The sequence below is a fragment of the Symphalangus syndactylus genome, chromosome 14, assembly GCF_028878055.3.
Source record: "Symphalangus syndactylus isolate Jambi chromosome 14, NHGRI_mSymSyn1-v2.1_pri, whole genome shotgun sequence".
Classification (NCBI taxonomy): Eukaryota; Metazoa; Chordata; class Mammalia; order Primates; family Hylobatidae; genus Symphalangus; species Symphalangus syndactylus.
In genome coordinates, this window is record NC_072436.2 from 47,085,351 (window position 1) to 47,109,554 (window position 24,204).

The window sequence follows — 24,204 nt, forward strand, 5'->3', positions numbered from 1 at the left end:
AGTCGTGAACTTTCTATGAAGTCCAACTTAAATCACATATTTTATAATTTATACTGGTGAACCTTGGGAGCCTGGGGATGCTGAGTTTTTTAAATTATTAATCTATTTATTTATTACCAATTCATATTTCTAACGCTTGACGAAACTTCATGACCAATTGAAATGATAAAAAATATGATTAAGGATTGGAATATCACAAACCAAATTTCAGTGAGGAAGGAAACAGAATAAAGAGCTAATATGAGGCTAGGTGTGGTGGTTCATGCCTGTAATTCCAGCACCTTGGGAGGCCAAGGCAAGTGGATCACCTGAGGTCAGGAGTTCGAGACCAGCCTGGCCAAGATAGTGAAACCCGATCTCTACTAAAAATACAAAAATTAGCCGGGTGTGGTGGCACGCACCTGTAGTCCCAGCTACTCTGGAGGCTGAAGCAGGAGAATCACTTGAACCTGGGAGGTGGAGGTTGCAGTGAGACGAGATCGTGCCACTGTACTCCAGACTGGGTGACATAGTGAGACTGTCACAAAAAACCAAAACAAAACAAAAAAACCCCAGAGCTTATATGTACCTTTTTCTTTTTCTTTCTTTCTTTCTTCTTCTTATTTTTTTTTTTTTTTTTTTTTTTTTTTGTTTTTTTGAGATGGAGTCTGTCTCTATCACCAGGCTGGAGTGCAGTGGCGCAATCTTGGCTGACTGCAACCTACGCCTCCCAGGTTCAAGGGATTCGCTTGCCTCAGCCTCCTGGGACTGCAGGAGAACGCCTCCATGTGCAGCTAATTTTTGTATTTTTAGTAGAGACGGGGTTTCACCGTGTTAGCCAGGATGGCCTCAATCTCTTGGCCTTGTGATCCACCCGCCTCGGCCTCCCAAAGTGCTGGGATTACAGGCGTGAGCCACCGCGCCCAGCCAGTATGTACCTTTTTTTCCCTAAAGGACCGTATTTCTAATGATCCAAAGCCTTGTCAAAACCAGAAATACATCCTGCCCTGAATTTTTCCTTAAGCAATTCAGTTACCAATCTGCCTCTTACATTATTGACCTTGATGGAAAGATACATTGACTCAACCTGAGGAGGTGGAAGTTCAGAGTAAATTTGGCTAATGATACTATGTTTTCATCTTTGGTAGGAGAGGCAATAAAAGAATGCTGACTTTTGATGCCATTTTGTCTCCATTAGGAGAGATGTGAAATGACCTGCCCGTGAGAGCTCTAGGTCCTGTTCCTCTTTGTTTCTCTCCAGCCACCCCAGCAGAGTTTCTCCTGTTTGGCAGTCAACATGTGTGCAGCTCATCTGTTGTTGGGTAAACTACACTCTGGCTTTCTACCTAGGAATGTTCTTTGGTTGGGAAGCTTTTTGAGCATATCATTGATAAAGCATCCACAATAAAGTGGAATGGCATGCCATCAATAATGTTAGCTGGCTCAGGTTTAACCATGACCCCGTTAGTCAACAATATATCTCTTTATCCACATGCATATATACGAGGGTGATACCATTTGACTTCAGCAGCATAAAGACTTTGGGAGAAGAAACGAAATAACTTTATGAAAAGCTCCTTAGAAAAACTGCTTTATAAGTCAAAACTGTTGTTACTTTCACAGTGACTCAGTGTTGCTGTGCCACAGCTGGAGATCATAAGACATCCCATGAAATGGAAGGTGATATAGAAATAAACAAAAGAAGATCTCAGACACACTCTTTTGCCATGCACCTTATTCAAATTTTCCAAGTCCGTTTGCTAAGGCCCTGGTATTCCCTGCTGCACTAAATTATTTTATTTTATTTTATTTTATTTTATTTTATTTTATTTTATTTTATTTTATTTTGTTTACTTATTTATTTTTTGAGACAGAGTCTCACTCTGTTGCCCAGGCTGGAGTGCAGTGGCGCCATCTCAGCTCCCTGCAAGCTCCGCCTCCTGGGTTCACGCCATTCTCCTGCCTCAGCCTCCCGAGTAGCTGGGACTACAGGCGCCTGCCACCAGGCTCGGCTAATTTTTTTTTGTATTTTTAGTAGAGATGGGGTTTCACCGTGTTAGCCAGGATGGTCTTGATCTCCTGACCTCGTGATCCACCTGCCTGGGCCTCCCAAAGTGCTGGGATTACAGGCATGAGCCACCGCACCCGGCCACGACTAAATTATTTTAATTTGGAAATACCATTTGTGTATCATTATTTTTTTTTTTGGTTGAATATTATGATTCAGAACTGGGGATGGAACTTTACCTTGGAGAGGTTATGTATTTGCATAGGTGAGAATTGAGAGCCTTAAACTCAGATTTCTACTTTGGCATATGCCCAGAGAATACTTTCTTATGTCTCATGAACTTTGAAAGTTATTTCATTAATTCATTATTTATGTGAATTCCAGGGCAGTTTTGCTAAATATGAAGTAAATATGAAACATCCGGTCTGAATGACAAAAAAAAAATTAAATGTTCTGTCACCTTACTCCTCTCTAGCAAAGTCTCTGAGACCAGAACTCTAAATGATTCTTCTACAGATGCTATTTAGAAAATATGACCCATAGCATTACAAAAATGAGCCAATACAGTTTCAATAAACTGTATTTTGTTTGGGGCTGGAAACTGTTATCATTTTAAATTGTAGGAACAATTCCTTTTTTTTCGCTAGTTGTGTTCTAAGAGTACTACACAAGGTCTCAAATTTCCTGTTTTCATCATATTATCAATAGGAAGATTTTGCTGATGGAAATAATTACTGAAGGAGATCAGGAAATGTTCTCTTAAAGGTATAATTCTCCATAAGAAAATACATGAGCTACAAAATTATCCCTCTAACTTTGGGAATTTATGGGTTGGTGAGTGCAATAATGAATGTTCATATTGTAGATCCAGATCTGAAGAAAAGCCATTTTGCCAATAATCCACTGTGAGGAAGCAGTGCAAATTAATTAATATTGAAGAAAGCACATTATGTGTCTGTATGCTTAAATGGCTGGCCCATTTGGACTGAAATGAATGATATATTCGGCTATAAATTCCAGTTAAGTTGGTGAACCAGTTAACTCAGTAAACGAATTAAGTAGTTCTAAATTTTAAAAAATGAATTGGATCGTTTGAGTAGATAGATCAAAATCAAAGATTGCTGTAAAGGAATATGGACGTAGCCCTCGAAATGAAGAATTTCTTGTGAGGCCATTTGCAAAGATGTCACAGAACATCTTTCATAATTATTTGAGATGAATATGTAACTTTTTTTGGAATATAAAGTAGGAGAATAAATGGAGAAAAAGACTTCAGTAAAAATCTGGAGGCTTACAACAAAAATATGTTTTAGAGACCTACATGTGTTTTGAATAATGAAAGGCTTTCCTTTCTTTTATTTTGGTTATACATTTTAAGTAGCTAATAAATTTATCAGCATTCGTAACCGGAGTCAGATGAGCTGGTCCTTGATGGTTCTTCTGGTGCCTCTGCTGCCAATTTCAACTTGTTTTCTAAGGAGATAATATTTATTTACTTTTTGCAGAAATAATGTTGACTCCTTCCAGTTTCTCAGTTTTGGTTTATTGCTTTTTGCTCCTTGGATTTTCTTCCCTTTTGTCCTTTTTCCCTCTTCACATTTAAAACTAATCTCCCATTTCCAGGCTTTTTCTTCTTTGCTTCACTCTTTGGTTCCCATCCTTCCAGTGATACTGCTGGAATTTCTTCTCGACCTCACATCTACTTTCCTTCTCCATATTTCTTGATTTTTTTTTTTTTCGAGTTGGAGTCTTGCTCTGTCGCCCAGGCTGGAGTGCAGTGGCATGATCTTGGCTCACTGAAACCTCCGCTTCCCAGGTTCAAGCAATTCTCCTGCCTTAGCCTACAGAGTAGCTGGGATTAAAGGCATGCGCCCCACGCCCAGCTAATTTTTTTAAATTAATTAATTATTTTTAGTAGAGACAGGGTTTCACCATGTTGGCCAGGCTGATCTCAAACTCCTGACAGTCCCCTTCTCCCTATTTCTTAAGCTTCTACTGATTGTCCTTTGTCCATGTCGCCCTAGTGTCTCCCTGTTCTCTTTGCTTCTGTAGCTATCGTACTTTGTGCTCTTCCTATAGAGATTTCTATAGGAAGCTACTGGAAATTTCGAACCAATGTTGATGAACAACACTTTTTTTTATACAGTTTTCATTATCTTACTAATTGGAGTTGATCCTGAATTTCTTTTCCACAGTTGCTCAGTCTTGCCTTGTCTTCCTAAGCAGAGGTCATCTGTTCTTCCTCACTTGCTTATTTTGCTCTTTCTTTGTAAGGTAGGATTTGGTCACATCTAAGAAAATCTAGCTTGAGAGTTCTGCCTCACCAACTGAACCTGGGAGCTTAGTACATTCTCAGCAACCAAATAGGTGGCACCTTCACAGCCATTCTTTTTGGAACAGACTTGTCTGAGAGCAGTAAGACTGCTTAGATGGGAGGTTGGCATCGTGTGTGTTGGCATCGTGTGTGTCTCTGGGCACTCAAACAGTGATCAAAGAGGGGCTCTCCACTTACCGCTGTTTGTGTCACCCTGGGTAAACCACTTAATTCTCTGCACCTCTCTGCATTCCTGGACTCACTAGTGCTCACCTCATAGGGTTTTGCGGAATTTTGCACTTAGAGCCAGTGACTGTTAATCCTCTATGTTCTTACCTGGGTAGAGACCCCAGAAAACCTAAAACTGTACAAGTTAGACCCAGTAGACATGGTAGATGCAGCAGAAGCTAGGAATGGTAGAAATAATACCATTAACGTAACACTTAAAGCACACTCATATCATCCATTTCATTTTATCTTCACAACAACCCTGAGGATGTGTGAGGGCCACAGGCTTCTCAGTAGGGAGCTGGGGCATCTCTTTGGGCCACTGCCGCCACGCAATTCATTTGGGAGGACAGAAATGTCCACTAAAAAGCCACTGGGATATTATGAAGGTAATGGCCAGTGAGAGCTCATCCTGAGTGTGGAAAATTGGAGCCATTCAGCCTTGCAGAAAAAAGGAGTTTTATGTTTCCTTCCCAAGTCCGGAGAAAAGAAAACCTTTCCTTTTCTTTCCTCTTTGTTGTTTTTGGCAAGACTCTGTAAGGCTGCAACTCACATATAAGACACACTGGGCCAAATTTTCAAAGAGCCTCTGTACTTTGCATGTGTTAGATTTTTCATGCCCAGCTACAGCTCTGGGTGGTGGTAGAGTTTGTGGGGTGGAGGGGAGGGTGGGCACAGATGGGCTTTTCACATTTGCTGCCCCACTTTGAATGTGGAAATATACTAACTTTTATGAGATTTGGTTTTCTTAAAAGTAGAGTTCTTTAAGGAGGCTTATACCTTCAGGAGTGCAGTTTTGAAATGAACAGTTCTGAAAATGATAAGGAGATCTGTGCTGTCTGCCTGGATAATGGTAAGAAGGTGGTTTATTGTCTGAAATAGAACTTGGCCAAAAGAGATCTCCAAATTATTGCAGAGCTTGTGTGGGTGAGTGACTTTCAGTTCCTTGCAGGTCATGGAATACCTTTTTCCTAGGCACTTTTTGTCCAGAATTGACCTTCACTGCAGAACGATTAAATGTCTTGGAATTTGTGGTTGGGTAACAAGAAGCCTTGAGGGTTTGGTTTATTAGGGGAGATAGGTAGATTCCTTTTTCCCCAATGTGACCACAGGTGACTTCTAACTTCCTTGTTTTGGCTCTTTGCCATCTGTATGTATTAGGATAGGGTAGGTTATGATGTGGTAGAAAAGAACCACCAAAATCGCAGTGGCTTAAAAAAACAGAAGTTTATTTTTTGCTCTCACTGCATGTCCGTTATGGGTTGGGAGGGGGTTTGCCTGTCATAGACACTTAGAAACCTAGGGTGATAGAGGCCCCCTCTCCACCTGCTTCCACATTCATCATAACAGGAGGAAGGAAACATGGTGAGGCTCACCCTGGCTCCTAAAGCCTCTGTCCAGCAGTGACACCTGTCCCTTCTACTCACATTTTATTGGCCAAAGAAAGTCACTTGACCATGCCTAACTGCAAAGCAGTTGGGAAACTGTCCTATGTCCCATCATCTGTTAGACATAACTGCACAGGGAAGGGGTTTCTCTGTGTTTATAATAATTAATGCTGCGAGTGTGAATTTTTCTGCCCCAGAAATTTCTACATTGGTAGAAAAAAGTGTTGTCATCTAGCTTCACAATAGTCTCCATGAACTGAAATTCCTATATCCTTGGAATTTTATAATACAGCAGCCTCAAGGACTGCTGATACTTTGAAATCCTTTCTGTGACAAGGACTGTGATGAAAATAATAATAAAGAATTAACAACTCACGCATGGAGAGAAATACATCCCTCAAGCAGTTGCTTTAACTTCACTTCTTTTTCTTTCTTTCAAATGTGCTTTCAAGTTTTAATCAAAGAACAACATCATTGTAATCAGATTAATCAACATTTGAGGGATAGGAATTAAGACTCAGAGAAGACAGGTAGAGTAGATTTCTCAAGTATCTAACATACCAGTTAAAGTCTTTAATTCATATTTTGGGATTTGAGTGCAATCGCCATTACCATCACCATCATTACCAACATCACCACCACCATCAACATCATCACCACCTTCACCATCACCACCATTATCCCCATCACCACCACCATCACCACTACTATTACCACCACCATCATCATCAGTGTCACCACCACCATCACCACCACCACCACCATCACCACTACCACCATCACCACCATCGCCACCACTGTCACCATCATGACCATCACCACCATGACTGCCATTACCACCATTATCCCCACCACCACCATCATCACCACTACCGTTATCACTATCATCATCACTGTCACCACCACCATCACCACCACCACCATCACCATCACCATCACCACCACCACCAGCAGCACCACCACCATCACCATGACCACCACCATCACCACGACCACCATCACCACCATCACCATCACCACCACCACCACCAGCACCACCACCATCACCATCACCACCACTACCAGCATATCACCACTGTCACTGCTACCCCCACTACTGCCACCATCACCATTACCATCACCACTAATACCACCATCTATCACACACTTGTGTGAGTCATATAATGTTTCTTTTCAGACGCCCATGGAGACCATAAAATTAGGTAAGATTGTTAGCAATTAAATTTGTTTTTTTCTACACATTTCATAATCCAAGAATTGAAAAGGTTTATGGCAGAAAATTGGCAATTCAGAGCTGTCTTGGGGACTGGGTTTGGACTAAACTTGTCTTTCTCCTTCTTTGTCTTTTTCATTTTTTTATTTTTTAAGATGGAGTCTTGCTCTGTTGCCCAGGCTGGAGTGCAGTGGCATGATCTCATCTCACTGCAACCTCCACCTCCCAGGTTCAAGTGATTCTTCTGCCTCAGCCTCCCGAGTAGCTGGGACTACAGGCTCATGCTACCACACCCGGCTAATTTTTTTTTTTTTTTTTTTGTATTTTTAGTAGAGACAGGGTTTCGCCATATTGGACAGGCTGCACTAGAGCTCCTGACCTCATGATCCGCCCATCTTGGCCTCCCAAAGTGCAGGGATTACAGGCGTGAGCCACCGCGTCCAGCCTCTTTTTCATTTTTCAATATCCTTCTCTCCTCCTTTAAACTTGAAAGAGAACCAAAGCTCAAAAATGCTACACTTCATAACATGCAGTCCTAGAAAGGGGCTGTGTGTTACTACAGCGCTGACTTCTAAACGCTTTCCTATCTATACCACTTGGGGGTGTCCCTTTGTAGTGCAAAGATGTGGCCAGGATTTCCAAAGGAAGAGCTCTTTTTTTTTTTTCCTGTCAAACTCTGCCAATCAGCAAGGGCAAGCTAGAAGGACCAGTTGAAAGTAGAGTGACGCATTTACCAAATTGGCGTGATTTGGGAGAATCATCTTTGGCAGATGTCACTTCATGAACTCACCTGTCTGCTCTGATTTGGGTCTGATGCTCCAGGCCTCTGGGAACAGTGTTCAGAGTGGGCTTGGAGGTTATTTGCGTTGCCCATTGAGCTGCAGAAGTTAAGGTTGTGTTATTTCCTTTGGCTTATGTGAGGAGTGATGGCATCTTGGATCCCTGCTTATGTATGGCCTGTGCATTTTTAACAACTCTTAGCAAGGCTCCCAGGCATTTGCATCTTTGACATCCATGCTGGCTGGGGTAGCGGTGGAGAGGTGAAGAATAGGAGATTCTGGCCCATGGCTAAAAGCCCAAGAGCTTTACCCTTCCCCCTTCAAATATTAATAAGACAAGGATGCTATTAAATTACCAATCCTGGCTCCAGTTGAATATTTGCCAAGAATCCCATGCTCCTACCTCACATAATACATTTATTTTTCTTTTGGGGATATGTTTTCTGAATCAGTTTACTTCTCTGTGGTTCAATAATCACCAAATGGAATTTGCTCCATCTTTCATCCTTCATCATTAGGGGAAAATACAGTATCATTTTCTGGCAAGGAATAAATATCTCAAAATGAAAGACAATATTTAGTGACCAAAAAAGCCCCCCAAACCCTCAAGAGGACAACTTTTCTGATGAATCAGAACTGGAAGTGATTAAGGGCTCAGTGCATTAAAACAATGAGCACTCACGTCCATTTCTCCATTTCATAGGGAAATCAAACATTGTCTTTTAAGTAAGTGGAGGCTTCTTCACCAAACTCTTTAAGTGAGCCATAGATAAGTGCATTGGCATGGTTTGAGGAAATGCATAAAGGAAATTAAAAATATTTATTTTATTGAACTAATAGCTGTCCCCGCTGGAGATTAAAGTAGTAATTGAGCCTGTAACTACAAGATAGGTAACTATTCAGAAGTTTAGTTTCTATTTATCTAGCTGCTGTCAACTTCAACTTGAATAGAAGTTCAACATTGTAGCTTACTAAATGCTATGAGTGTTTCTTGATTATAAAATGGAGTTGCCTCAGATTGTATTTTTAGATAAAAATGTACTTGGTTTGATTATTTGAATTAGTGGAGATTTTTTTTTAATCCATTCAGAATTTGAAATTCCTGCGAATCTAGATTGGCTAAAAATTTGTTGTGTTTTACAGCATTGTGATTTTAAGGTCATATATTTTGGTTTTGCGAGTTTGGAAAGTTCCTGATGCCATTTTACAATGCATTTCATAAGAAAACATTTTTAGAGGCATTATTTAGAAATCAGAGCTAGCTAGCTATTTTCATTTTAGGTTGCTCCCTCTTAGCTACTCCGATCAGCTCATACTATTAAAGCTTGCTTGTGTTAAGCTTACGGTTAGAAACTTCTTTGTGGATGTACAACTGTAGTACCTATTTAATTTTCATTTTGGATTTATAAAGAAAGGGATATTTGGAATGCAATCCATTACACTGAGATGGCTATGTTTTTCTTGGGATGCAGAGAGTAGCAACAGAAATAGTTAAGTTTTAATGAGTGCTTAGTAAGTGCCATGTTCCAGGCAATAAGCTAAAGGATTTCAAGTGCATTATTTTGTGTGGAGACAGCAACCCTATTTTGTAGTAACTACAATTAGCATCGTTTCGCAGGTGAGGAAATTGACAACTCAGAGAGGATACCTAACTTTCCCACAGGACCCTAACCGACAGTGGCAGAATGGTATACTCCTGACATGAGTGGCTGGGTCTTGCCACCAAATGTAGGGGACCTCTCCATCAACAGGCAGCAGCCTGGGTATTTCATTGTGGTCTTAAAGCTCCTGGGATGAAAGGTGACAAATGCAAGGCTACATTCCCATTCTGCTCCACTTGGTAGAAATGCTCCTGCAAAACGACCATGCATTTCAAGCAGGCTTTCCATGGAAAAGCTAGTGTGGGCACACACTCAATTCAATTCCCAGGGTGCTTTCTCACAGAGGTTCTTCCACAAGATTACAAAGACTGGGAATCTAGCCCATTATTATTAACATTTTTACAAAGTTATTCTGGCTTCTTTCAGGGCCATATCAGTTTCAAAGATCGCTGTTGGGGTGGGAGCAACTGAAGTTGAAATAGTCTGAATGTTAAATGCAGCCTTGGAGCGGAAACTTTTCTTTGGAGTTGAAAAGTCGGTGGAATATTCATAGAAACGTAATATGAGCACAAGATACCAAGTCAGTGTCAAAACTTTGTTCCAAACCATATTTGCTGTTTGTAAAACTGGCTCCTCAGGGACTGGCTGGGGAATAAGGTAAGAAGGCGAGTGGGTTGGGTTCCTGCATGCCTTGAGAAAGGTCTGGAGGTCGGGGCTCCCCTTCCCCATGGAGGGGGACTTTTCATCCACAAGACTTAGGATTTTGAGGGGTGGTGGTAATGGGGTCCAGCCCTTCCTGCTCTGGGAGGACCATCTCTGACTCAGATGTGAATCTCATTTCTTTATTTTGCCACCTGTATTGTGCATGAGAAATAGAAACTGTAGAGGTATCTTTCGAAAATCATTGTGTGGTGTTTTATGAGTGCAGAAGTGACATGATTTGCATTTTCTTTGAAAGTCTCCTGACCACGATATTGATTTAAAAAAAATCATGGGGCATAGACCCTGATGGACATCATCTTAGGATTCTGGAACTTACCATAAAACTAACCAAAGGGATCAAAAACTGATGACCTAAATTTCCTTTCAAGAATGAACAAATCTCTCTCATTTTTTCCCCCTAGGAACTCTACTCATCTGTAGTTAATCTAAGAATTAACATTTAGCAAATTACTGCCTCAGTGTCTTAAATGAGGTATGTGCCTGGTGGCTCTGTTGATTAGAACCTTGTGCTAATGAGGTCATGGGTTCAGTCCCCAGGAGGGCTGCTTCATTCATTGTGGTCCCCCTCCAAGCCCCAGTCAGGTCTCCAAATGGCCACTGGTCACAAATGGCCTTTTGGGAAAGAATCAACAAAATTTTTTACCATTTATGGGAAAAACAACTCAAAGCAGATGACTTGAGTTAATTTGGAATATGACAACGATCCTATGGGGTAACAAAATGGTACCCTAGAGGCTGTAAGGACTTCTTGCAGACTGTGCCAAGTGCCACACTTCCTGGGGGTGGCTTCCTTGCTGGGAAAATTGATTGACGTGTGTGGGAGGTTCCAATCCTACCAGTTAAAGGGGAGTGCCAACTAATAACAGTAGGAGGCTGAATGCTTATTCAAAATGCAGACTCAGAGGGACACTTTAGTAGAATTTTGGTGAATTTTTGCTAGTCACTTATCTAAAATAGGAATCATTTTGGGCCTTCTGATTAACATCTGAAGTTATGCAACCCCTGGGACCATTTCTGCCACTGCCAGGCCACTCCAACCATTTGTCTCAAACCGCCAGGAGACCCAGTAGCTGGGAGCACTCAGAGTGAGGGTGATTCTCATTCTCATGTATTCTCTTCATTTTCCACTCCAAGCCCTCTCTCAGAAACCACTTTTTCAGGTCCATTTCCAATGCCAAGTCTCACTCAAGCATGACTGGATGCACTGATATCCTCTGAGGCCATTTCTTGGATTTAGGGAAGAGTAATGCCTAATGAACTCCACTGGCTTTCTCCCAGTTACTAAGAACCCCTTCTCCAGGGCAGACACCAGTTCTTTTTGTAAAATTTTCTTAAAATTTTGATTACTATATCCCTTTCATCTAGCAGAGTGCTTTGTGTATAGTAGGAGTTAAAAAAATATTTGTTGAATGAATGAGTGAGTGGATTAAAGAACCAAATGTAGAACTGGTTCCATTTAAACAAGGATAATTTTTTTAATGTTATAATTTTCTTGTTTTTCTTTTTACAAACGCATACAGGATTATTGAAAATAATTTAGAAAGTAGAGAAGAGCAAAATTTAGAAAATAAAAATCACCTGTAACACCATCTCTTAGAGATAACCTTCCTTGCCATTTTGGAGTGCATGATATCGATATCCATATGTGTATATATATATATGTCACGTATATGGAACTCTTGACAGTATGTATCATTGTATAATGTTTTTATTCATTATATCAAAATACTTTACATGATATTATATATTCTTCCACATTATCATTAAAACATTTTTTAGAGCATTTCATTGCATGACTGGACTTCAACTTAATCAGTTGCATATTAAAATATACTTGTAGCTAAAATGTTCTACATAGCTTTGTTTATTTCCTTGGGATAAATTTCTATAATTGCCTGGCTCCATGGTTTTCTAATTTAATATGTGTTGGCAAGGTATTAATCAAAGAGGTGCCACCAATTTTCACTCCTATTTGCAAAAATCTAGTGTACCACCACTATCCTCCTTTGCCGAACAGTGAGTATTATCATTCTTTTAAATATTTGCTAATTTCATAGGCAAAAAGTATATCAGTGTTCTTATACTTTGTATTTCTTTCACTAACAGTGAAACTGAGTTTTTAAAAAGTCTGGTCATTTTAATGTCTTCTTTGCAAATTGTCAGTTAATGTCCTTTAAGACCTATATATTTGGGAAGGCAATATACTTACCCCTTTCTGTTTCATAGGGCTGTTGTAAGAATTTGTTGAAGTAATCTATTTGAATGTGTTTGAAATCTACAAAGCAATACACAAATGTATTGATCAAATGTGTGACCTGGTAGGGGAAGGGTCAGGAAGAATGGTCTCTACTGACAAATGAGCTGAGTACTGGGTGAAGGCTTGGGTAAGATTTGTTTGAGGAGGGATAAGGAGAGGCACCTGTACAGAAAAGGAAAGGAGCCTTTTGTCAAGAGATTTGTGAATTTGGGAAGGTCTCTGGAAATAGACAAGGTCAGAAGCAATGCAGGGGCTGGCAGCTGGAAATGAGAGCCAATTAGAAAGAGCAAGGAACAAGACAGGCCAGAGGAACTGCAGAAAATAAAAGAGACTGAGTGGGAGTAGGAGACATCTCAGATATCCCAAAACCACCAACGGAGAAAAGAAAAAACGGCAGTGCCACTTCTCTGAAGACTCACCAGTAGGCCAGTGTAACCAAGGCAGCAGGCATGTTCAAGAACAAACAGGGAAACAGTGCACTGAAGACAGGTGTGGTCCCATGGCCACAGGACATCCGCGCTTTCCAATGAGTCCCTGGAGGAACCACACCTGCAAAAGGCATGCAAAAATAGATAATTAAATAAAGACAAAATATGGCACTAAAATTCCCCCAGCATGTATATGATCCCACTTATGTAAAATGATATATAAGGTATGTGTAATATATATAATATATATGCTATATATTAGAGATGTATTTTATTATTATTTTTTATTTTTTTGAAGTGGAGTCTCGCTCTGTCACCCAGGCTGGAGTGCAAGGGCATGATCTCGACTCACTGCAACCTCAGCCTCCCAGATTCAAGCGATTTTCCTCCTCAGCCTCCCGAGTAGCTGGGATTACAGGCACGCGCCCACCACACCCGGCTAATTTTTATATTTTTAGTAGAGACGGGGTTTCACCATGTTGGCCAGGCTGGTCTCAAACTCCTGACTTCAGGTGATCCGCCCGCCTTGGCCTCCCAAAGTGCTGGGATTGCAGGCATGAGCCACCGTGCCTGGCTTATTCTTTATATATTATACATGGATATAGGCACATGCACACATGCCCTTGGTATTCTTGAGATAGTGGTAATGAAGTGGGATAGGAAGAAATAATTATATTTGCTCTTATTCACCTTTTTAAGTATTGTTTTGCTTGTTACAGTAAGTACATATTACTTCTCTAATTTGAAAATAAAGAAAAATTAAAGGAATATAAACTATGCTGTGAGTGTTGCTTGCCATCATCCACTCTGCAGCACACGGGGGGGGATTCATGAGGTAATGGGAGCTAAATTTCTGGGCTGTCACTGGAGCCCAGGCTAACTCTGGCAGGGGAGTCCTAGGGGGACCATCTGACAGTCACACCTGCGCCTCTCAGGGCACCAGGCTTATCACCATCTTACATTTAGATAAGGGGACACTTAGGTGACAAGGGGAAGCCGTACCTCCTTGGCAGGAAGGACCCTGACCAACAGGTGGGACATTTCTGTGGGCTGGGAGCAAACACAGGACTTCCTGCCAGATCAGGTGAGGGTGGCCACCTCGCAGGGAAGAGAAACAGATTAATTGCAAGGGAAAGAATTTGAGCTTGGGACCAGGCGTAGTGGCTCACGCCTGTAATCCCAGCACTTTGGGAGGCTGAGGCCGATGGATCACCTGAGGTCAGGAGTTTGAGACCATCCTGGCCAACATGGGGAAACCCTACCTCTACTAAAAATATAAAAATCAGCTGGGCGTGGCGGTTTGTGCCTGTAATCCCAGCTCCTTTGGAGGCTGAGGCAGGAGAATCATTTGAACCCAGGAGGCAGAAGTTGCAATAAGCTAAGATGGCGCCACTGCACTCCAGCCTGGGTGACAGAGTAAGACTCTGTTTGAAAAAAAAAAAAAAAAGAATTTGAGCTTAGTAGACGAGAGAAAAACTTTTCTTCTCCTTCAGTTCAAGGGCTGCCATTGCAGCAGGTGAAACAAAGCCCTGACTGCAGGGGGTTTGTGTTGCTTTATATTAGGTGAGCTGCTTTGAGGCAAAACCCTGTTTCCTGTGTACTTTATGGGCCAGGCACTGTGCCGGGGCTTGAAGTGCAGAAACAAGGCTGAGGTGACCTCTGCTCTTCTGAAGGTCACAGTCAAGCTGGGGAGACAGATGGTACAGGAGATCCCAGACCAAGAGTGTCGCCACACGTGGCAATGATGACTCTGCAGGAAACCCACTAGGCATGAGGGTGAAGATCAGGGCTAGGACTGCTTTGGACCGGAGGTGCTCTCTGGCAGGTCTTTCTGAGCAGAGGACGTTTCAGGCAAGTCGAGGATGAAGCAGAGTGGCTGACAGTGAATAGTGGGATGAAGGAGGCCCAGGAGGTGGGCCTGGCACGTGTCCTATTCATCTGCAGAGCCATGAGCTGGGCTGCTGGGTCAGGGTGGGGTGTGAGAGGATGGCTTCCTGTTCAGGAGTTTGACTTTCTCCCAAGTGCAAAGGCTAAGTAGTGTGCTCAGAAATCCAGTGACGGAGCACCTCTGCCTCCACTCAGCACCTAATACAAATGGGCTGAATAAGCAGAAAACAAATACAGTAGATGGCTGTTGCATGCTCAGAAACATTCCATTTTATTTTATTTTTAAACTTTGGTTTCAATTTCTATTATATAAAAAGTCACTTCCATTTAGATTTGTTTTCGCTGCAAGACCAAGCTACAGTGGGGAGAATGGGGTCTGGTGTTTAGCCACGTGCGTGCAGCTAGAGGGAAGCAGCTTGAGATGCCCTCCCACTGCCTGGACCTCATGAAGTGCTTTCACGAACGAATCCGTCCCCTTTGTCATCACCAGACATACTTGGCTGAGCAGGTATTCATATTGTCTCCACTTCGAAAACAAGGATGTGGAGCCTGGGAGAATGGAAAAGACTTGGCAAGGTCTCTGGAACATGTGCCTGTGTTCTGGTGAGCTTTCTGTGAGCCCGAGGCAAATGGTGGCCACATTCAGAATTGCTTGGGCTTCTACCAGTGGCCTCAGAGGCCGTTGCTGGAGGAGTCTGTGGTGAGCGGGAAGGAGCTTAGGGGTGGCCCTGACAGACCATCCCCACTCCTCTTATCACTTCCACACAGTCAAGCCCTTGGTTGGTGTCTGCTCATCAGGTGAACGGGAGACTCCACCTCCCTAATCCCACTCTGTGCCCACTGGGTGTCCACATCCTAAACTTCATTAGGACTCTGAAGTCCTGAGGTTGGGGCAGGGACCAAAAAGATCAATGGAAGTTCTGGCTCTCTCCCCCGTCCCTACACTTAAATATTTGTGGTTGTAATGATTCTGGATATGCTACCTGTCTACCAATGAGCATCTTGGTCCTCTGCCATCCCGAAGCCCTGGCCCAGCCTCCTCCTTGGACTTGTTTCCAAGGGAGTCTACTGTGATCACTAGGGTCACCCCTTATCATGTGAGACTCATTTAGGTGTGTCAGCATTTGGGGACACGTGTGACATTCAGAATAGCTAGTGTAGATCTTCAACCAGCTTCCATTCTATGTTTCCTGACAGGATTCCATTGGTAATTCTTTGGAGCAAAACGATGCTTTTGCAACTTAATCATCGGCATTTGGAATACAGTATCTCTTGTCTGAGCTTGAATGGAAAGAACCCACAGTCTGTGAGTTCTAGCCATTTAGAAAAATGGCAGTTGCTGTAAGACGTGAACTTGGCATTTGAAATCAGCAGACAACAAAGAGTGTGATATAAAGAGACAAACATGGGATTTGGAGTTGGGGAGGGCTGGGTTCCACATGCTTTTCACTTGCTGTCATGGGACTTTGGAGTGGACAGTTTTCATGATCTCACTAAAGCCCATTTTTATCACCTTTTAATTGGGGGATAATACCATCTACCTCATAATATATTGGTGAGGATTAAAAGAGAGGAATTAAAATACCTGGCACATAAGAAACACTCAAGAAATATTAGTTTCTCTGCCCCTTTACTGTTAATAATTCAATTAATCACTCCAAAAATAGAACATTCTTCAGAATAGACTTCTACCCATTTGTTGTTGATGGGACATCCAAAGGGATGTGCAATTATTTTGTTTGGTTTATAGTAAGTTGACTTTGCACTTTAAAAGGGGATAAAGGAAACCTCTGGTACCTCAAACAATGACCCTTTTAAAGTCTGCACTGGACACCATTCTCAAAGAATATTCTTATCAACATACTTTCTTATAAATGGAGCTCTACTGTCATCAAATATGTATATGTTAGTAGCCTGCAGAGTCAGAGCAGCGCTTGGCAAGCCTGAGGATGTTTCCCACGTGTGCTGTGGGATGGCATAGGCAGGTGACATCCTTTAATTTTGTGACATGGTTTTGCGGGGGGCTCCAATGTGAGGTACTCTTGGCATGGTTTCTTCCAGCTCTGGGCCTGTTCTGGGGCCTGTCAGGACTCCCACATTTCCCATCTTTGCAGGCAACTCCCTTTGAAGTCCATGGGAACTCTTTGAATGGAAAACATACACAACGGGGTGTTGATGCCAATAAGAATCAGGCCTGATGTATTCGAGGAATAAAGGGGCTTCTCACCCCAAATATTAGCTCTTTAGCCCAGAAACTATGGTTTGATCATTAAATAAAAGAGCACTCCCCTCCCCTAAAAAAACTCACAATCCACCACCAAAGCTCCACCACCACCATCCATTTGCTCTGGAGATGATAAACCTGCTAATTGCTGGAGAGTTTTAATTAAGCAACAGATATAGACAGTGTAGGGCTGTGTTTTCACTTTAAACATATCAATAGAATAAACATTCTCAATTCCAGGGCAACTTGCTAAATGAAAAAAAAAGTAAACATTACTTTCTTTTGAAATATCACTCATCGGGTGTGATAATTTAGAAAAATATCTCTATTAGAGATAGTTAGAGACCTTTTTTCTTTTTTTCTTTTTTTTTGGTTGAAAATGCAATCGCCGATGGAGCGCAGAGCTGCAATTTGTAGACAGGTTAAGTAAATTAAATCACTCACTGTCTTTTTTTTTTTTTTTTTCCAATGGCTTTAAAAGTTAAAGGTAATTTGCAAAGAAAATGCTCAGTTTGAATTGGTTTGTAATATCTGTTAATGATCTTTAAAAAAATCCACTTATTCACAATTCTGTGCCTGGGGGAATTCCAATGTGCTATCAGAAAAAATTTCTAAAGTCTGAAATGTCATTAGCTAGTGATTTCTTTGAAGTAAAAAGCCCCGAAAAAAATAAATTATATAAGGTATACAAGTGCACAGGACAATCACTTTGATGAATAATATCTCTTTTTTTCATAATGTTTCATACCTAAAAATGCAACAATTGAAATTCAAGCTGGTAAATTATAGAGCCATCTTTTGAATTACCTCAATGTAGGCATGCCTTCTGTTTATTTCTCACATATATTGAGTTCTTCCATATATTTATAGATTGTTGATATAAAAACAGTAGTGTTGGGAACAATTTTGATTATATTCATTGTGTTTACTTTTTGGAAACACAAGGTGTTGCCTAAATACAGGCATACAGGTGTTGCCATCCGGGGATTAAAACAATAGCCTATTTCAATATTCCAGCCTGGATCCCAGAGCCAGGTGCCGTGAATGGAGGTGCAAATGCTACTCAGCCTGGGAGAGTTGTTCAATATTAGATAACAGAGCCATGAAATACTACACCAAAGGGAAAATTTTCTTCCTGACCCCAGCTGGTGATCAGTTTTTGCCTGGAAGCAGGGGAGTCTTTGTAATACAATACTTGTCAATGTTGCTGGTTTGGCTGCTATAAATAGCTATTTTTTTTGGAGGATGGGAGGAGTTGGATTTTACTAAACCATTGGCTACAGGTTAATTATACATTTCATAAAAAAGCATTTCTTGTAGCCAGTCTAAATTTGTTATGTTTTAATCCCATTTTATATAAGGCTAGAAATATATGAGCCTCCAGCAGGCCCGTTATTATTGTCATTATTTTATACACTGGACCTTCAGCTTTCTCTCTCTTTTTTTCTTTTTCCTCTGTATGCATTACTCACCTCTTAGCTAAATTGCTGAGGGTCCCAGTTTCATTCATTCTCCCTCACAGGCAAGGCATTCTCTTCCTCTTCCTCCAGCTGCCTGAAAATCATATGCGTGGTTTTTCCTGTTTCCTGCTCTGTAGCTGACATCAGGGGAGAAAACTGAACACAGGTAAGAGCCAGCTTGGTTAGCAAATTAAAATTGATTGATTTTAATGAAGATATTCTATAATATTTTCTTATTCCCTTTGTTTACTTCAAGGAAAATGGAAATCAACATTTGAAACTTTTAAATGGAAGCTTTATTGGGGTTCCATATATGGAAAACTGCAAATAGCAGAAGTATGTGACTCAATAAATTATTCTGGAGTGACCACATCCTCTAACTGCCTCCCAGGACAAGAAGGAGAATGTGAACAATGCTCCTGAAGGCCCCTTTCCCTCAAAGGTAACCAATGGCCTGACTTCTGACACCATACATTTCTTTTGCTTTTTTGAACTTCATGTAAATGGAATCATATGGTAGGTATTCTTTTTTAAATTTCATCTTTATTGTGACAAGAACATTAAACATGGATAGGTGTTCTTTTGTCTGTCTTCATTCTCTCAACATTATTTTTGTGTCTATGTTGTTGGGTATACTAATAGTATGTTTTCTTTGTTATATTTTCTTCCCTTGTATCCTTGTATCAGTAATATAGCACAACTTATCATTTTTTTTTTTTGAGACAGGGTCTCCCTCTGTCACCTAGGCTGGAGTGCAGTGGCATGATCTTGGCTCACTGCAGCCTTGACCTCCTGAGCTCAAGTGATCCTCAGACCCAGAGTAGCTCATGCCACCATGAGCTCATGCCACCATGCCCGGCTCATGCCACCATGCCCAGCTAATGCCACCATGCCCGGCTAATGTTTGTATTTTTGTGTTTTTTTTTTTTTTTTTTTTTTTTTGTAGAGACAGGGTTTCGCCATGTTGCCCAGGCTGGTTTCAAACTCCTGGACTCAAGTGATCTGCCCACTTTGGCCTCCCAAAGTGCTAGGATTACAGGAGTGCACCACCATGCCCAGCAGTTTATCCATTTTACCCTTGATGAACATTTGAATTGTTTTGAGTTTTAGGCTATTTTCAGACAGTGCAGCTGGAAACTTTCTTGTGCATGTCTTCGATGCTTGTGTATATGCATTATGTTTAGTCTATGTATAGACTAAAGGGGAAGTTACCAAATTGTAGAACATGACTATGCTCAACTTTAATAAATAATGCCAAACAGTTTTCCAAAGAGATTGTGTTAGTTTCCACTCTTACCAGCAGTGGGTGATGCTCTACATCCCTGCTACCACTTGGCATTCTCAGTCTTCTTGATTTTGGTCATTCTAGTGGTATGTATAGAGTCTCATTGTGGTTTTAATTCCATTTTCTTGGATTATTAATACATTGAGCATCTTTTTCATGTATAGAGGCTATTTGTATATTCTCTTTTGTAAGTGGTCGTATTAAGTCCATTTTTCTGTTGGACTTTTCATCTTTTCTTCTTGATTTGTAGGAGATATATATTCTGCATATAGCTTTTTGGTTACATATGTTAAAAATATGTACCACCCTGAGCTTGACTTTTCATTCTCTTTGTGGTGTCTTTGGATGAATAGAAAATCTTAACTTTTTTCTTTTGTTTTGTTTTGCTTTTTGAGATAGGAGGCTTGCACTGTTGCTCAGGCTAGAGTGCAATGATCTGATCATGGCTCACTGCAGCCTCAACCCCCAGGGCTCAAGTGATTCTCTCACCTCGGCCTCCTGAGTAGCTGGGACTACAGGCATGCGCCACCATGCCTATCTAATTTTTGTCTTTTTGTTGTTGTTGTTCTAGATACAGGGTTTTGCCATGTTGCCCAGGCTGGTTTTGGGCTCCTGGACTCAAGTGATCCTCCTAACTCAGCCTCCCAAAGTGCTAGGATTACAAGCATGAGCCACTGTGCCCAGCTGATTTTAATGTTAATGTTAATATAGTCTATTTTCCTTTATGGTTAATGCTTTCTGTGTCCTATTTAGGAGAGCTTTGCTTATTTCAAGGCCATAATAATATCCTTTCATATTATCTTTTGTAAGTTGTGTTGTTTCAGCTTTCACAATTGGATCTACAATCCGTATGGCATTGCTCTTTGTATATGGTGTGAGGTTGGGATCAAGTTTGGTTCTTTACTCCATGATATCTACTTACCCTTCATGACGAATGGAAAAGACTTCCTTTCTCCAATGCTCTGCAGGGACACTTTTGTCATAAATTAAGCACCCACTTCTTTATAGAATGCTCATATTACTTTTTTCCTTTATTCTGTTAGCATGGTGAGTTATTCAATGGGTTTTTGAATGTTAAACCAATCTTGCATTTCTGGATGAAACTCAACTTGGGTGTGATGTAATATTTGTCTTACATATTACTGCATGTACTTTGGTCATATTTTTAAAAATAATTTTTATAGAAATGTTTATGAATGAAATTTACCTGTAACTTTCTTTTATTGTAATGTCTTTGTCAAATGTGTTATCAACGTTCCACTGGCTCGTAAAACAAGTTGAGAAGTATATAGTCTTTTAGAAATTAAAACATAAATGAGTCTAATCTCATATAGTAGTTAAACATATATGTAGTTTATCCTGAGAAGGACTCACTACAGTTTTCTGTCTTTCTATGATTCTGTGTATTTTAACTTAGACTTTTAGCAGGAAGCTGGTTTTGTGTGAGTTTTGCATGGGAAAGTAAATAGGAATTAGACTATCTTCTAGGAGTTTCCATATGGCACTCAGCAGTATGTTCATGTGCCCAAGGCTGAAATTTGTTACTGCATCTCAATTCTGGAACCCATAATCAAGGCTCATCAGTTGAGAAACCTTTTTGGACATATGACAAGTGTTCAGATAAAATATATGATCCCTGCCAAGAATCTTCTAGGTCAATTTAATCTCTGACTTTTGACCTTGTCAGTCACTGCTCCAAAGACTTTTTAATTTTTATTTTTAAAATATCCTTTAGTAGCATGCATATCATTCCTCATCCCAGCTCTCCTTTCCTACTTAGTATTGTCCCAGTTCAAGGCCTTGTCACCTCTTGCCTGGGCAATGGCGTCTATGGGATACTATTCTCCATTTATCTTCTTCTCAGCCATGCAGGTGCTGACTCTGAAATAGAAAGCTAACCACATTAGTCCTTTGCTGAAAACCAAGTGATTTCTGTATTGCTCTGCAAGATGAAGTCCAGGTTTATCAATGTGGTGCAGGTGCTTGCATGATCTGGTATCTTAGTCCATTCAGTTTGCTTAACAAAATATCTTAGACTGAGTAATTTATAAACAATAGAAATATATCGCTGGTAGTTCTGAAGGATGGGGAGTCCAAGATCCAGGCATCAGCAGATTTGGTGTCTGGTAGGGCTTCATAGATGGCACCTTGTTGCTGCATTCTTACATGGTGGAAAGGGCAAGGAAGCCCCCTGGATCTTCTTTTATGAGGGTACCAGTCCTACTCATGATGGGGGAGCCCCCATGACTGAATCACTCCCCAAAGGCCCTACCTCTTAATACGATCCCATCAGGTATTCGGTTCCAACATGAGTTTTGAAAGGATACCAGCATTCAGACCATAGCACCTGGCTCTTGCTCACCTCTTCAGTCTGCTCTCCTGTCTCACTCTAGTCTTTGGCTTTACATTTCTGCAGCTCTATCTTCTGGTTCCAACTCTGTGTGCTCCCTGTGGTTCTCTGTGCCTGTGCCTTTGCTTGTGCTGACCTTTATCCCTGGAATAGACTATCCATATCCTTCTGGATAATCCATTCTTTAACAACCAGCTCAGGCTAGGTAACCTTGCCCTCCACCCAGCTGGGCTGCTTGGCTGTACTTTCTGCCCATGTGTCTGTCTGTCAGACTGGACTGTAAACTCTTTGCAGGCAAGGTCTAGGTTTTAGTCACCTATGTACACCCATAACTTCCTGTTTGCTGGTAGATAACAGGTGCACAATAAACAATGACAGATCCAAACAGAAGGAAGAATGGTGACTAGTTGACTATTTTGAGTTTCATTTCATTTCTTTATAGAAGCCTGAGATGGAATAAAATGGTCAAAATGCCATGACCAGAAGGGAGGCAGGAAGGAGGCAGGAAGGCAAAGGCTCAGGAAGATCTGTAGATAACAATCTCTTCCTGTACAACTGAGTTCAGTCTAGCTGATTAAAATCCTCTTATGATGGAATCCGCTTTTTATAGAAGGGATTAGCAACAAGGATTTGCTGTGAAGATAGATTTTTCCAGAGAAACAAATTTGAGCAATTTAAGAATGTAAATGAAAAAACAATCCTGCCCAAAAAGCAAATTGACCAATATCCTTCCCCCATCTCTTATTAATAAAAGATTTTACACAGACTCTCTTTAGGAAATCATGTGGGAGATTCACAAGGATCATTAAATCTCTGCTAGACATTCACCTTCACTTTGTAAAATTGGCTATACCCTCAAAATGGTATCATGTAGAAACGGACTTTCTGGGGCTCTTATCTATGAATGGGTTCTAGCTGCACAGTGATGCCATTCATTTTATTTGGCCCATTTATTGCAAGTACATTCTAAATTTGGCCTTAATTATTTTTCCTTTCACAAAAATATTTTGTGGGATCTTTTTGAACCCTGACTACTTCCTTCTTGCCCCTTAAAACAGAAGCCAGGAGCATTATATTTGTTCTCTTCTAATTAAAATAATTGCTTGGCTCCTTTTAACTAGATTCATGCAGTTATTAGCCTAATACATGGATGGGTGCCATGGAGTGCTTGAGAAACAAAATGAAAAGTGATCATGTAGCTTCACATGAAAAAGATTCTGTGGTGCCAAGGAGTATTATTTCCTTTCAGCCAGTATTTTATAAGGGCTTTCATAAACCTGGCCCCCATACCCTCACTAAAAGACTATTAAGTGAAAGAATAGTTCTATTTTCTTTATTAAGGTATACAGCTAGCTCAGTACAATTTGAAGAGGGGCACTTGATATGCCGAGCATGGCACAAAGACCTGAGGTCTGGTTTTAATCTCTGCCCCGGCTTTGTCTTTCAGAATCACTGCAATTGAAGGAAAAATGCTCCATGTCCCCTCCGCCAGTTGGTATTTATTAAAGGACAACGGAGGAAGAGAGACAAAGTGCCTGGATGTGTGTGTTAATCAAGAGTTGTCACGACCCTGCCTCTAAAAGAAAGCGCTAAAATGATGCTTTTGACAAGACTTTTCTCAAAGTGGATGCAGTCTAACGGTTGGAAAACAAGGCCCAATCAGGCTAGGTCTGACTTGTCACCTGCTTTTGTAAATAAAGTTTTATTGGCTCACAGACACACTCATTTGTTTCTGTATTATCTATGGCTGCTTTCGCGCCACAGCATGGAGTAGTTGTGGAAGAGACCATATGGCCAACGAAGCCTAAGATATTTACTCTCTGGCTCTTGACAGGAAAAGTTTGCCAATTCCTGATGTTCTCCATCCAGCTCATTGTTCATTTACTCAATACCTACTCCATACTGAGAAATAAATTTATAGGTATTTTTATGTAGTACTCATTTGAAGAAATGCTCAGGGCCTTTGGCTGTGAGTTAATTTTATGAGTATTCAGAGCAGGTATATGGATGGCAGGCAGCAAGAATGATTTAAGGTAAGAAGTCATGGTTAGAGATAAGATTCTGCCATTATTGTCTCAGG

General features: G+C 40.9%; 1 long non-coding RNA gene across 7 annotated transcripts in view; it reads left to right on the forward strand.

Annotated features, from left to right (window-relative positions):
- Positions 1-23,845, forward strand: part of LOC129463121 (uncharacterized) — a 45,943-nt gene extending 22,098 nt beyond the window's left edge. For 2 of the 7 annotated variants that reach the window (XR_010115423.1, XR_010115424.1), the window contains exons 2-5: positions 9,937-10,167; positions 18,509-18,655; positions 18,746-18,931; positions 23,572-23,845. This is a non-coding gene — a long non-coding RNA (uncharacterized lncRNA). Of the gene's footprint in view, positions 1-9,936; positions 10,168-10,747; positions 18,656-18,745; positions 18,932-23,571 lie in introns of those variants that run through there. The other 5 variants (XR_008651011.2, XR_010115425.1, XR_008651012.2 and 2 more) reach the window with 4 other exon arrangements.
- Positions 23,846-24,204: the final 359 nt, after the last annotated feature.